General features: G+C 47.0%; 3 non-coding genes and 1 pseudogene across 3 annotated transcripts; all 4 read right to left on the reverse strand.

Annotated features, from left to right (window-relative positions):
- Positions 1-5,423: 5,423 nt before the first annotated feature.
- On the reverse strand, positions 5,424-5,599 carry LOC130114838 (small nucleolar RNA U3; annotated as a pseudogene).
- Positions 5,600-6,541: 942 nt separating this feature from the next.
- On the reverse strand, positions 6,542-6,762 carry LOC130114825 (small nucleolar RNA U3). Its single transcript, XR_008810436.1, has one exon. It is a non-coding gene; the product is annotated as a small nucleolar RNA U3 (small nucleolar RNA).
- Positions 6,763-9,456: 2,694 nt separating this feature from the next.
- On the reverse strand, positions 9,457-9,675 carry LOC130114827 (small nucleolar RNA U3). Its single transcript, XR_008810438.1, has one exon. It is a non-coding gene; the product is annotated as a small nucleolar RNA U3 (small nucleolar RNA).
- A 2,512-nt stretch (positions 9,676-12,187) lies between these two features.
- LOC130114826 (small nucleolar RNA U3) lies at positions 12,188-12,399 on the reverse strand. Its single transcript, XR_008810437.1, has one exon. It is a non-coding gene; the product is annotated as a small nucleolar RNA U3 (small nucleolar RNA).
- Positions 12,400-13,584: the final 1,185 nt, after the last annotated feature.

Raw genomic sequence — 13,584 nt, forward strand, 5'->3', positions numbered from 1 at the left:
GAGAATACCACAGCAACAGAGACTAACTCTTCGCAGTAGCGAAGCTAACAACGGCAATGGCATTTCTGAAGGAAAGAACTGAGCTTCTCGGACTGAAAATGTTGGATTGTGGTGGACACGTATTGGGGACAGAATTCAACCCAGGAACTAAGGGTTAAGTCATGGTTGCCCTGGCAGGTTAACGCAGGGTTAAGTTATGGTTGTCCAGCCAGTTTTCTGGTTATTCTTGCCACCTCCGCTCAGTCGAGCTGTGGGTTTTGTTTGTCTCGCTGATTTACCGTGGATTAAAGAAAGTTGCCTACACGGCTAAAGTGTGAACCTACGGTCTTCTCCGTTACTTCGGCTCTACACTGGTGACCCAGACGTCGGTTTTCGGATAAGTTTTCTGAAACCACACATTATGGCTACGAACGCCGTTGCAATTAAACTGCCGGAGTTTTGGGAGTCTTCCGCGGCTACATGGTTCGCGCAGGCTGAGGCACAGTTCGCGCTCAGAGACATAACAGCAGACGAGACCAGGTACTACTACGTAGTGGCAGCGCTGGGGTGCGCTACGGCTTCCAGGATAAGCGGTTTCATAACCAACCCACCGGCCGATGGTAAATACGCCGCACTTAAACATCTCCTCCTTGAAACTTTTGAACTGTCAGCAACGGAGAGAGCACGTCGCCTCTTCGCAATTCAGGGCTTGGGAGATGGCAAACCATCGGAGCTAATGAGCAGGATGTTAAACCTACTGGGTCAAGAAAAGCCATGTTTCCTGTTTATGGAGCTGTTTCTGCGCAACATGCCGCCCCACGTCCAGACTGCGCTCGCTAACTCCACCATCACTGATCCCCGTGAGCTGGCAAAGGAGGCTGACCGATTCTTCGTCGCTACACAACGTTCCTCCCATGCCGGGGTGCTGGCTCCTACCTTCACTGGCCCCCCGCCGACATCGCGGGCGTGGCCCGACGGTGGCGCCACAGCATCAGACCGCTACAAGCTCTCTGGACTCTGTATGTACCACGCTCGATAAGCGAAAGCTAAACGGTGCCGTTCCCCCTGCAACTACAGGCCGACGGGAAACGAGAGGGCCAACACTCAGTAGTGGCCATGAGTGTTGGCGATATGAGCAGGCTACTCTTCATCCTCGACACCATCTCCGGTCGGCGATTTCTTTGTGACACGGGCCCACAGAGAAGCGTGCTCCCTGCTACTGACGTCGACATCATGGGCGGGGAGCGGGGCCCCCAGTTGGCGACGGCTGACGGCAGCCCTATCCACACCTACGGCGTGCGGTCTGTAGAACTGTGTTTTGGTGGACAACGTTTCACGTGGGAGTTCGTCATGGCCAATGTAACGCTTCCCCTCCTCGGAGCTGATTTTTTGTGCGCTTACGGTTTGCTAGTGGACATTCAGAACAGCCGTCTGGTCGATGCCTTAACCTTCTCCTCCTTCGCATGTACGCGGAGGGAAGCGGCCTATGCAGGTCTAGCCAACTCTCTCTCAGAGGCAGACAAGTTCAACCGCCCCCTCCTCGCTGAGTTCCCTGACCTCACCCAGCCTACCTTCTCTGCACCCACCGCTAAGCATGGGGTGGAGCATCACATTGCTACGAAGGGGCCCCCGGTCTACGCCAGAGCCAGGCGTCTCGACCCCGCCAAACTCGCCATTGCCAAGTCTGAGTTCGAGCACCTGGAACGCATGGGGATCATCCGCCGCTCTGACAGCCCGTGGGCGTCCCCACTCCACATCGTCGCTAAGCCTGATGGAGGTTGGCGCCCATGCGGGGACTACCGCCGACTAAATGACGCCACCACGCCTGACCGCTATCCTGTCCCGCATATCCAGGACTTTTCTGCAAACCTGTCTGGCAAATGCGTCTTCTCAAAAGTCGACCTGGTCCGTGGTTATCATCAAGTTCCCGTGCACCCCTCAGACATCCCCAAGACAGCGGTGACAACCCCATTCGGCCTATTTGAATTCCTACGAATGCCATTTGGACTCAAAAACGCGGCCCAGTCCTTTCAGCGGCTAATGGATTCAGTGCTCCGTGGCCTTCCTTTCATCTTCGTCTATTTGGACGACATACTCATCGCCAGCGCCTCCGAGGAAGAACACCTGTCCCATCTTCATGCCCTCTTCACACGCCTCAGCCAGCATGGGCTGATCGTCAACCCGGCGAAGTGCCGGTTCGGGCTGACAGCCATTGATTTCCTCGGGCACCGCATCACTGGGGACGGGGCAGTCCCCCTGCCCTCAAAGGTGGAAGCGGTGGCGGCCTTTCCGCGCCCCCAAACAGCTCGTGCGCTCAGGGAGTTCATCGGGATGGTGACATTCTACCACCGCTTCATTCCTCGAGCCGCCTTTATCATCCGGCCACTGTACGAGGCGCTGAAAGGCATGTCCCCCAACCAGGCGGTCGACTGGACAGCAGAGCGGGACCGTGCGTTCACCGAGACTAAAGCTGCGCTCTCCCAGGCTACCCTGCTAGCGCATCCTTCACCTACAGCGCCTATTTTCATAACCACGGATGCATCGGACTATGCTGTTGGTGCGGTTCACGAACAGTGGGTGGGGGGGGCTTGGCAGCCTTTGGCCTTTTTCAGTCGCCAGCTTACACCCCGAGAGCGCAAGTATAGTACTTTTGACAGGGAACTCCTCGGTCTCTGGCTCGCCGTCCGGCATTTCCGTTTCCTGCTAGAGGGCCGCGAGTTTACTGCGTACGTGGACCACAAGCCCCTCACGTTTGCCATGTCCAAGACGGCCGAGCCATGGTCCGCTCGCCAGCAGCGACAACTCTCCTACATTTCGGAATTCACTACCGACATCCAGCACGTCGCTGGTAAGTCTAACCAGGTAGCTGACTGCCTGTCTAGGGCAGTGATTGGAGCGGTCCACCTAGGCCTTGACTATGCACAGATGGCTGCTGACCAGGCCACGGACCCGAGCATCCCCCGTCTCCGGGCCTCCGACACGGGGCTCCGCCTGCAGGACGTTCCTTTCAGCGACACAGGTGTCACCCTCCTGTGTGACGTCTCCACAGGACAGCCCAGGCCCATCGTCCCGCACAGCTGGAGACGCCCCGTATTTGAAGCTGTGCACGGCCTCTCTCATCCAGGCGGTAAGCCATCCGTGCGCCTGACCTCTGCTAAGTTTGTGTGGGAGGGACTTAAGAGAGACGTGAAAGCGTGGGCCGACTCGTGTGTTGCCTGTCAGCGGGCTAAGATACACCGCCACATTAAGGCGCCCCTGGAACGCTTCGCAGTGCCGGAGAGACGATTTGACCATGTCCACGTCGACCTGGTTGGTCCCCTACCCCCCTCCCATGGGTTCACCTACCTCTTCACTGTGGTGGACAGGACTACGCGCTGGCCTGAAGCTGTTCCCCTGGCATCCACGACGTCTGCTGATGTGGCCCGGGCTTTTATTGGGTCGTGGGTCTCACGTTTCGGTACGCCTTCCGACCTTTCATCTGACCGTGGGCCACAGTTTACCTCAGAGCTATGGAATGCTGTGGGTGAGGCTCTGGGCGTCAAGCTTCATCGCACTACCGCCTACCACCCTCAGGCGAACGGCCTATGTGAGCGGTTCCACCGGTCCATGAAGGCTGCGCTTCGGGCTACTCTCAAGGACTGCAACTGGGTTGACAAGCTCCCATGGGTCATGCTGGGCCTGCGGACCGCCCCGAAGGAAGACCTACAAGCCTCCTCTGCGGAGCTGGTGTACGGCACGCCGCTGCGAGTCCCAGGCGATTTCATGCCCAATGCAACGCGTCCCTGGTCAGCTGTGGACCAACGAGCCTCCTTGCTGGACGGGGTCAGAGCTTTCACACCCGTCCCTACCGCCCAACACGGCGCTCCGTCGTCCCAGGTGCCCCCAGGTCTGCAGTCAGCGGACTACGTGTTCATCCGTCACGACGCACACCGCCCCCCTCTGCAACCCCCTTATGACGGCCCCTTCCGCGTCCTGGAACGGGGAACTAAGCACCTGGTGGTGGATTTTGGGGGCACGGCCGAGCATGTTTCAGTGGATCGAGTTAAACCCGCACACCTGGACTTGACGCAGCCGTTGGAGTTAGCCCAACTCCTCGTCGCGGTCGTCCCCCGGCTCCGCCTCCTCCCCCCGTGGAGGCCCGAGCTGCCTCTTCTGCTCCTCAGGCCGACCTCCACAGGCCCGCGTCAATGCCTCCCACAGACACTCCGGCCCCTGTTATCCGGAGCCGCTGCGGACGGCCTGTCGTCCACCCGCGCCTGCCTGACTTCGATTACTAGGGCGAATTCTGGGGGGGCTCATGTGGTGGACACGTATTGGGGACAGAATTCAACCCAGGAACTAAGGGTTAAGTCATGGTTGCCCTGGCAGGTTAACGCAGGGTTAAGTTATGGTTGTCCAGCCAGTTTTCTGGTTATTCTTGCCACCTCCGCTCAGTCGAGCTGTGGGTTTTGTTTGTCTCGCTGATTTACCGTGGATTAAAGAAAGTTGCCTACACGGCTAAAGTGTGAACCTACGGTCTTCTCCGTTACTTCGGCTCTACAGGATGAAATTAACGGAGTGCTTTCTAAATGTTTCACTTACAGTAAGGGGTTTATCTGTTTAGGCGGACAATCCCTCAGAAATATCATAGCGACAGAGACAAACTCTTCGTTGTAGCCAAGGTAACCACGGCAATGGCATTTTTGAAGGAAAAACCGAGCATCTTGGAGTGAAAGTTTTGGACAAAATTAACGGATGGCTCTTCTTACATGTTTTGGTTGGGTTAGGGTAAGTGTGTTACCTGTTTAAGCAGATAATCGCACAGAGAATACCATAGCAACAGAGACTAACTTCATTGTAGCCAAGCTAACCACGGCAATGGCATTTATGATGGAAAGTAGAGGTACTCGTAGTAAACATTTTGAATAAAATTACCGAACGGCTCTTTCAACATATTTCACTTAGTATAAGGGTTTTATCAGCTCAGGCAGTCAATCGCACAGAGAATATCACAGCAATAGAGACTAACTCCTCGCAGTAGCCAAGCTAACCAAGGGAATGGCATTTCAGATGGAAAGAACCAAGCTTCTCGTAGTAAACGTTTTGGATAAAAATCAACGGATGGTCCTTGCTACATGTTTTGGTTGACGTAGTGTTTGAGTTTAGGGTCAAGTTTTTCTGCTCAGGCGGACAGTGCCCAACCGCTGGCTTAGCGATACCCCAATATGAGAGTTATGGAGAGATTGATGGGTTCAATTTGAATGTTTTTTCTTCTTTACAACTGATCTGCCACTGTCCTGTATCTTGATTAGTTTATCCCGTGTTAAACTTGAAAAGTTATTGGTGGGGTTTGGAGCATTAAGTGATTTTTTTTTTAGTTGAAGTTCACTGCTATTGCAGTTTAATGTTTTTAGGGTTAGGTTTAAAATAAGAGTAATTGATGGCTTTCTCAATTTTTTTCTTTTACCACTCAGAGCACGCTCTTTGCCTCAAAAGCACAGAGCTTGTAATCAAATCACTTCTCTGTACCTGCTTCATGCTCAGGAAGAAGCACCGTAGCTCATCATCGTGGGTGGCGGACTCACACTTAAACATTTTTCAAACCAAGAACGACAGAAATGACCGCTGAAAGTGTAGTCTTCTGAATCTTTTGGATAAAATTAATGGCCGTCTCTTTCTACATCTTTTGGCAAGGGTTGGCGTAGGGTTACAGTGAGGGTTTTTCCTACTCAAAAGTAGTTCCACAGAGAATACCACAGCAGCAGACACTGTCTGCCTGAGCAGATAAAACTCTTCTACTAAACCTATCGCAACCCTTACAGAAAGATGTATAAAGAGCCATCCGTTAATTATATCCAAATCTTAAGCTCCGTGACAGTATTTTCCATCAAATACCATTGCCATGGTTAGCTTGACTTCTGCTAAGAATTAATCCCACAAAGAATACCATAGCAACAGAGACTGTCGTGGCAGTTGCCAAGCTAACCATTGCAATGGCATTTCTGATGGAAAGTACAGAGCTTCTCGGTGTGAAAGGTTTGGATAAAAATCAACATACGGCTCTTTCAACACGTAAGGGTAGGGTTTGTGTTAAGGTAACGGTTTTACCTGCTCAGGCAGAAAATCCCACAGCAACAGAGATTAACTCTTCACGTTAGCCACGCCAACCATGGCAATGGCATTTTTGATGGGAGATACTAGGCTTCTCCGAGTGAAAGGTAAGGGTTAGAATTGAATGCCAGAGCCAACACATGTCAACCAGGCGCCTCAACAATGCCCAAATACTGGCTTACAGATACCCCCAGGTTTAGGGTTACGAATTTGGAGAGAGTTTGATGGATTGGGTATAGGATCTATTTGGAGGTTGTTTATTCTTTACACTTGATCCCCCATTGTCTTCCCTCTTGATTAGTTTATCCCGTTTTAAACTTGAAAAGTTGTTGGTGGGGTTTGCAGCAATACAAGTGGGTTTCTTTTATTGAATTGCACTTCTACAATCGTCATGTTTTTAGGGTTTGGACTAAGTTTTAGGGGTAGGTTTAAATAAAATTGATGAATTTCTACATTTTTGCCCCTCCTTTTTACCACACAGAACATGCTCCTTCCTCTTGATAACTCCATAAAAGCAACACTGAACGGTCACCAAAAGCACAGAGTGAGTGATTAAACCACTTCTCTGTACCTGCTTCGCGGTCAGGGAGAAGCACCCCAGGCTCATCATGGTGAGTGGCGGGACTCGCACTTTAGAAAAACATTTCTCAAGATAAAAACTAAAGAAATTATCTCCGAAATTAGTATTAGGTTTTGATAAACTCAATGGATGGCTCTATATCTTTTGGTTACGGTTGGGGTAAGAGTTTTATCTGCTCTGGCAGACAATCCTACAGACAATACCACAGCAATGGAGACCAACTCGTTGCAGTAGCCAAGCTAACCACGGCAATGGTATTTCTGATGGAAAGTAGAGAGCTTCTCAGAGTAAAAGCTTTGCATAAAATTAACGGACAGCGCTTTCTACATATTTCGCTTGAGGTAGGATTTGGGTTTTATCTGCTCAGCCACACAATCCCAAAGAAAACACCACAGTAACAGAGACCAACTCTTCATAGTAGCCAAACTAACCACAGCAAAGTCATTTCTGATGGAAAGTACCGAGCTTCTCGGAGTGATAGTTCCGGATGAAATTAACAGACGACTCTTTCTACATGTTTCACGTAAGAGTAAGGGTTTTATCTGCTCAGCCAGATAATCCCAAAGAAATACCACAGCAACAGACAGTCTTGGTGGTAGCCAATGGCATTTCTGATGGAGAGTAGCAAGCTACTCACAGTGGTAGTTTTGGCTAAAATAAACGGATGGCTCTTTCTACATATTTCAGTTGGTTTAGTGTAAGTGTTTTACCAGCTCAGGCAGACAATCCCACACAAAATAGCACAGCAACAGAGACTAACACTTCACGGTAGCCAAGCTAAACACAGCAAGGAAAATTCAGAAATTAAGTACCGACTTTCTCGTACTCGAAATTTTGGATCAAACTAACTGACTTTCTTCATGTTTTGGTTGAGAGTTTTATGTGCTCAGGCAAACAATCTCACAGCAATAGAGACTAACCCTTCGCAGTAGCAAAGCTCGCCACGGCAATGGCATTTCTGATGGAAAGTACCCAGCTTCTTGGAGTGACAGTTTTGGATCTTACTGACGTAAGCTCTTTCTACAACGTTTCGTTTTAGTTAGCGTAAGTGTTTTACCTGCTCAGGCAGACAATCCCACAGCAACAGAGACTAACTTCATCGTAGCCACGCTAAATACAGCAATGGCACTGCTCTTCTCAAGTACCGACTTTCTGAGTTACAGTTTCGGAAAAAAATTTCACGGAGGCCGTTTCTACATGTTTCACTTAGAGTAAGGGTTTTATCAGCTCAGGCAGACAATCGCACAGAGAATACCACAGCAACAGAGACTAACTCTTCGTAGTAGCCAAGCTAACTACAGCAATGGCATTACTAATGGAAATTACCAAGCTTCTCGGAGTGAAAGTTTTGGATAACATTAATGGACGGCTCTTTCTAAATGTTTCATTTATAGTAAGGATTTTATCTGTTCAGGCAGACAATCCCGCAGATATTACAATAGCAACAGAGTCTTCGTCGTAGCCAAGCTAACCACGGCAATGGCATTTCTGATGGAAAGTACCAAACCTCTCAGAGTATACGTTTTAGATAAAATTAATGGACGGCTCTTTCTACATTTTTCGCTTAGTTGTAAGGGTTTTATCAGCCAAACAATCACACAAAGAATACCACAGCAACAAAGTCAAACTCTTCGCAGTAGCCAAGCTAACCACAGCAATGGCATTTCTGATGGAAAGTACCAAGCTTCTTGGAGTAATAGTTTTGGATGAAATTAATGGATGACTCCATCTACATATTTCGCTTAATTGTAAGGGTTTTATCAGCTCAGGCAGTCAATCGCACAGAAAATACCACAGCAACAGAGAAAAACTCTTTGTAGTAGCCAAGCTAACTACGGCAATGGCATTCCTGATGGAAAGTACCAAGCTTCTCGGAGTGAAAGTTTTGGTTAACATTAATGGACGCCTCTTTCTACATGTTTCACTTATGGTAAGGGTTTTATCTGTTCAGGCGGACAATCCCGCAGAAATACAACAGCAACAGAGACTGTCTGCCTAAGCAGATAAAACCCTTATACTAAACCTATCCCAACCCTTACAAAAACATGTAGAAAGAGCCAGCCGCTAATTATATCCGAACCACAAACTCCGAAACACTCCGTATCTTCCACCAGAAATACCATTGGCGTGGTTAGCTTGGCTCCTGCTAAGAATTAATCCCACAAATAATACCATAGCAACAGAGACTGTCTTGGCGGTTGCCAAACTAATCACTGCAGTGGCATTTCTGATGCGAAGTACAGAGCTTCTCGGTATGCAAAATTTGGATAAAATTAACAGACGGCTCTTTCAACACGTTTGGGTTGGGGTTTGTATTAGGGTAGAGGTTCTACCTGCTCAGGCAGCAAATCCCACAGAAAACCCCACAGCAAGAGACCAACTCTTCGCGGTAGCCAAGCTAACCACGGCTCCGGCATTTCACACTGAACATACTAGGTTAACTTTATGGTTAGGGTTGAATGCCAGAGCCAACACATGTCAACTGAGCACCTCCGCCAATGCCCAAGTGCTGGATTAGAAATACCCCCAGGATTAGGGATATGGATAGAGTTTGATTGGTTAAGTCTGGGGTCAATTTGGGTGTTTATTCGTTACAACTGATCTCCCAGTCTTATATCTTGATTACTTTATCCCGTTTTAAACGTGAAAAGTTGTTGGTGGGGTTTGAAACAATACAAGTGTTTGTTGTTTGTTTGTTTTTTTTTTCAAATTGAACTTTTCCGCAATTGCAATTTAATGTTTTAAGAGTTAAGAGTAAGGTTTAGGGTTAGATCAAATTGATGAATTTCTGCACTTTTTTCCTTTTTACCACTCAGAACATGCCCCTTCTCTTAATTCTCCCATAAAAGGAACATTGAACCTCATCTAAAGCACAGAGCTTGTGATTAAACAACTTCTCTGTACCCGCTTAGCGCTCAGGAAGAAGCACCCCAGGCTCATCATGGTGGGTGGCGGGACTCGCACTTCAGAAAAACATTTCTCAAGATAAAAACTAAAGAAATTATCCCCGAAATTAGTATTAGATTTTGATAAACTCAATGGATGGCTCCATATCTTTCGGTTACGGTAAGAGTTTTATCTGCTCTGGCAGACAATACCACAGCAATAGAGACCAACTCGTCGCAGTAGCCAAGCTAACCACAGCAATGGTATTTCTGATGGAAAGTAGAGAGCTTCTCAGAGTAAAAGCTTTGCATAAAATTAACGGACAGCGCTTTCTACATGTTTCACTTGAGGTAGGATTTGGGTTAGGTTAAGGGTTTTATCTGCTCAGCCACACAATCCCAAAGAAAATACCACAGCAACAGAGACTAACTCTTCATAGTAGCCAAACTAACCACAGCAAAGTCATGTCTGATGGAAGGTACCGAGCTTCTCGGAGTGATAGCTCCGGATGAAATTAACAGACGACTCTTTCTACAGGTTTCACGTAAGAGTTTTATCTGCTCAGCCAGATAATCCAAAAGAAATACCACAGCAACAGACAGTCTTGCTGGTAGCCAAGCCAACCATGGCAATGGCATTTCTGATGGAGAGTAGCAAGCTTCTCGCAGTGATAGTTTTGGGTAAAATAAACGGATGGCTCTTTATACATGTTTCGCTTAGCGTTTTATCAGCTCAGGCAGTCAATCACACAGAGAACAACAGAGACTAACTCTTCGTAGTAGCCAAGCTAAGTACGGCAATGGCATTCCTGATGGAAAGTACCAAGTTTCTTGCAGTGAAAGTTTTGGATAAAATTAATGAAAGGCTATCCTACATATTTCACTTATAGTAAGGGTTTTATCTGTTCAGTCGGACAATCCCGCAGAAACACAATAGAAACAGAGACCAACTCTACATGGTAGCGAAGCAAACCAAGGCAATGTCATTACTGAGGGAAGGTACCAAGATTCTCGGAGTTAAAGTTTTGGATAAAATTACTGGACAGCTCTTGCCACATATTTCACTTAGTGTAAGGGTTATATCAGCTTAGGCAGACAATCACACAGAGAACACCACAGCAACAGACACCAACTCTTCGCAGTAGCCAAGCTAACCATGGGAATGGCATTTCAGATGGAAAGTACCAAGCTTCTCGGAGTGAAAGTTTTGGATAACATTAATGGACAGCTCTTTGTACATGTTTCGCTTAGCATTAGTGTTTTATCAGCTCAGGCAGTCAATCGCAAAGAGAACACCACAGCAAAGGAGACTAACTCTTGGTAGTAGCCAAGCTTACTACGGAAATGGCATTCCTGATGGAAAGTACCAAGCTTCTCAAAGTGAAAGTTTTGGATAACATTATTGGACGGCTCTTTCTACAGGTTTCACATATGGTAAGGGTTTTATCTGTTCAGTCGGACAATCGCGCAGAAATACAACAGCAACAGAGATGAACTCTTTGTTGTAGCCAAGCAAACCAGGGCAATGGCATTACTGAAGAAAAGTACCAAGATTCTCGGAGTGAACGCTTTAGATAAAATTACTGGACAGCTCTTTCTACATGTGTCGCATAGTATAAGGGTTTTATCAGCTCAGGCAGACAATTGCACAGAGAACACCACAGCAACAGAGACTAACTCTTCGTAATAGCCAAGCTAACTACAGCAATGGCATTCCTGATGGAAAGTACCAAGCTTCTCGGAGTGAAAGTTTTGTATAACATTAATGGACGGCTCTTTCTACATGTTTCACTTATGGTAAGGGTTTTATCTGTTCAGGCAGAAAATCCCGCAGAAATACAACAGCAATCGAGACTGTCTGCCTAAGCAGATAAAACCCTTATACTAAACCTATCCCAACCCTTACAAAAACATGAAGAGCCAGCTGCTAATTATATCTGAACCAAAAGCTCCGAAACACTCCGTATCTTCCACCAGAAATACCATTGCCGTGGTTAGCTTGGCTCCTGCTAAGAATTAATCCCACAAATAATACCGTAGCAACAGAGACTGTCTTGGAGGTTGCCAAGCCAACAATAGCATATCTGATGGAAAGTACAGAGCTTCTCGGTATGCAAGATTTGGATAAAACTAACAGACGGCTCTTTCAAAAAGTTTGGGTTGGGTTTGGGTTTGTATTAAGGTAAAGGTTTTATCTGCTCAGGCAGCAAATCCCACAGAAAACCCCACAGCAACAGAGACCAACTCTTCGCGGTAGCCAAGCTAACCACGGCAACAGCATTTCAGATTGAAAATACTAGGTTAACTTTATGGTTAGGGTTGAATGCCAGAGCCAACACGTCAACTGAGCACCTCTGCCAATGCCCAAGTGCTGGATTAGAAATACACCCAGGATTAGGGATATGGATAGATTGGTTAAGTCTAGGAGCAAATTGGGTGTTTATTCATTATAACTGATCTCCCTTTGTCTTATGTCTTGATTACTTTATCCTGTTTTAAACTTGAAAAGTTGTTGGTGGGGTTTGAAACAATGCAAGTGTTTTTTTTTTGTTTTTTTTTTAATTGAACTTTTCTGCAATTGCAATTTAATGTTTGAAGAGTTAAGACTAAGGTTTAGATCAAATTGAAGATTTTCTGCACTTTTTTCCTTTTTACCACTCAGAACATGCCCCTTCTCTTGATGCTCCCATGAAAGGAACATTGAACATCATCTAAAGCACAGAGCTTGTGATTAAACCACGTCTCTGTACCCGCTTAGCGCTCAGGAAGAAGCACCCCAGCTCATCGTCGTGGGTGGCGGGACTCACTTTAGAAAAACATTTCTCACGATAAAACTGAAGAACCTATCCCCGAAAGTAGGATTAAGTTTGGCTAAACGTAACGGATGGCTCTATATCTTTGGGTTAGGGTTAGGGTAAGGGTTTCATCTGCTCTGGCATACAATCCTACAGAGAATACCACAGGAAGACACCAACTCGTCGCAGTAGCCAAGCTAACCATGGCATTTCTGATGGAAAGTACTGAGCTTTTCAGAGTAAAAGATTTGCATAAAATGAACGAAGAGAGCTTTCTACATGTTTCACTTGAGATAAGGTTTGGGTTAGGGCTTATCTGCTCAGTCAGACAATCCCACAAAAAAATACTACAACAGAGAATAACTCTTAGCAGTAGCCAAGCTATCCATGACAGTCATTTCTGATGGAAATACTGAGATTTTCCAACTGAAATGTTTGGATAAAATTAACAGATAGCCCTTTCTACATCTTTCGTTTAGGGATGAGTTAGGCTAAGAGTATTGTCTGCTCAGGCAAACAATACAACACCACATCAACAGCGACTACCTCTTCGCAGTAGCATTTCTGAACATGGAGTGATAGTTTCAGATAAAAGTAATGGATTGCTCTTTCTAGATGTTTCGGTTGGGATAGGGTTAGGGTTTCACCTGCTAAAGTAGAAAATCTTAGAGAATACCACTGCAACAGAGAATAACTTCGATAGACAAGCTAACCACGGTAATGGTATTTCAGATGGAATGTACCAAGCTGCTCGGAATAAAATCTTGGGATACAATTAATGGACGGCTCCTTCTACATGTTTCGCTTAGGGTAAGTGTTTTATCAGCTCAGGTAGACAATCAAACAGAATACCATAGCAACAGAGTCTAACTCTTCATAGTAGCCAAACTAACCACAACAAAGTCATTTCTGATGTAAAGTACCGAGCTTCTCGGAGTGATAGTTCCGGATGAAATTAACAGATGACTCTTTCTACATGTTTCACTTAAGAGAAAGGGTTTTATCTGCTCAGCCGGATAATCCCATAGAAGTACCACAGTACCAGACAGTGTTGGTGGTAGCCAAGCCAACCACGGCAATGGCATTTCTGACGGAGAGCAGCGAGCTTGTCGCAGCGATAGTTTTGGGTAAAATAAACGGATGGTTCTTTCTACATACATGTTTGGGTTGGGTTAGGGTCAGTGTTTTACCTGCTCAGGCAGACAATCCCACAGCGACAGAGACTACCACTTCGCGGTAGCCAAGATAAACACAA

This window comes from Lampris incognitus, chromosome 6, assembly GCF_029633865.1.
Source record: "Lampris incognitus isolate fLamInc1 chromosome 6, fLamInc1.hap2, whole genome shotgun sequence".
Taxonomy (NCBI): Eukaryota; Metazoa; Chordata; class Actinopteri; order Lampriformes; family Lampridae; genus Lampris; species Lampris incognitus.